This window comes from Galeopterus variegatus, unplaced genomic scaffold (genome assembly GCF_000696425.1).
Source record: "Galeopterus variegatus unplaced genomic scaffold, G_variegatus-3.0.2 Scaffold4794, whole genome shotgun sequence".
In the NCBI taxonomy this organism is placed as follows: domain Eukaryota; kingdom Metazoa; phylum Chordata; class Mammalia; order Dermoptera; family Cynocephalidae; genus Galeopterus; species Galeopterus variegatus.
The window spans coordinates 250,218-251,742 of record NW_007730905.1 but is presented as its reverse complement, the minus strand read 5'-3'; the positions used below and the strand labels follow the sequence as shown (position 1 = coordinate 251,742).

The 1,525-nt window shown below is 29.5% G+C and overlaps 1 protein-coding gene across 1 annotated transcript in view; it reads right to left on the bottom strand.

The window, feature by feature from the left end:
- LOC103603794 (apelin receptor early endogenous ligand-like) overlaps positions 1-1,525 on the bottom strand; it is a 20,524-nt gene continuing 18,999 nt past the window's right edge. Inside the window, exon 3 of the mRNA XM_008588372.1 lies at positions 1-27. The gene's annotated coding sequence lies outside the window, so the exon portion shown is untranslated. The remainder of the gene's footprint in view (positions 28-1,525) is intronic.

The window sequence follows — 1,525 nt, the reverse complement described above, 5'->3', positions numbered from 1 at the left end:
AGACCTGGTGAACTTAGCTAGAGAGATCTATATTTGGGAGGCAAGGGAGAAACAAACATATCATAATAAGAAATACTATCCAGCAGACCAATTTACTCATGCTTAATTTTTAAAAAAATAGACAAGTTATGAAAATACACAAGTGTTTTTTAGTGCTGAAAGCAACAAGTCTGAATTTAAGCTGTTAAAGAGACTTTCACATTCCATTATTTTTTACCTGATAATCTTTACTTGATCAGTGACCCACAGTAGCAATCATGACTATTTCTCTTAATATTTTATATTTAGATTCCTGATATTTGTACTAGCTAAGACAGTTATTTAAAGAAGGCCAACAACAAAATCAGAACCAAAGTATAGTTTTGAGTATTTTATTGAATAGATAAAAAAGACTCTAGCAATCCTTTAATGCTGTTAGCCTATTTAATAATTAGTATTTTGCAGTAAAATTTAAATATATGCTACTGGCAAAATATAACTAATTTTTATTTAAGAGGAAAGAGACCTTTTACAAGAGGAGAATTACTGGTGCCAAGTCTTCCCTAGGTAGTTTGTTTTGGCCCCTCCTGAAGACATGGAGGCAGTCCCTTTCTTCATTTCTGGAAACTTCCACTTCCTTCACATTTCACTTTTCTTACAGTAATGTTGTGGTGTTAACTATAATTCAACAATAAAAATATACAGGTGTGCCTTTTCTAGGCATCATCTTTCTCAACTCAGACTGCCTAAATTTTTAACATAAAAATGAAATAGATTTTTTTGCTTATTACACTGGCAAAGATTATTGATAAAATAAAATATTGATAATGTTTAGTGTTGGCAAAAGTGTGGAGAATAGGCATTCTGATGAGTTGCTACTGAAAATGTAAAGTGAAATAGCTTTTCTGGAGGACAATTTACTACTAAACATCAATGTTTAAAATATTCCTAACCAGGGGAATACTTAAAGAATAGTCATGTGAGGAGCTCTGTGTACCATCTTCTCAAACAAACAACCATAACTGGTAACAATTATATATATAAAATTTTTTAATTTTTTTTTTTCCAGAAATTGTACTGAGGGCATAGAGCAAATAGAGGAACTTTTTATTCAGGAAAATCTCCTATTGACAAGAACCCAAAATGGTAAATAAGGTTAATATAGCAAACTCTATAAATATATGCTTTCTTTTCACTCAGCTTTTTTAAAAGTCCTAAAATTGTATAAAGTAATAATTACATCAAAGTATAGTTGGATCTGTAACATATATAGATGTAATATGTATACCTATTAGTAGAACAAAAAAAGAAGAGGGAATAGGATTGTATAGATATTTCTCTATCTCATTGGACTTAAAATAGTATAAATCTGAACATTCTGATAAGTTCAGATATATATTGTTTAAGTCCTAGAACAGCAACTAAGAAAATTTTATAGTGAAAAAAATTAGTGAAAAATTATTGAATTAAAATGTTACACTGAAAAATATTTATTTAATGCAAAAGAAAGTGGTAGAGGAGGAGCAGAGGAACAACAACAAAAAAA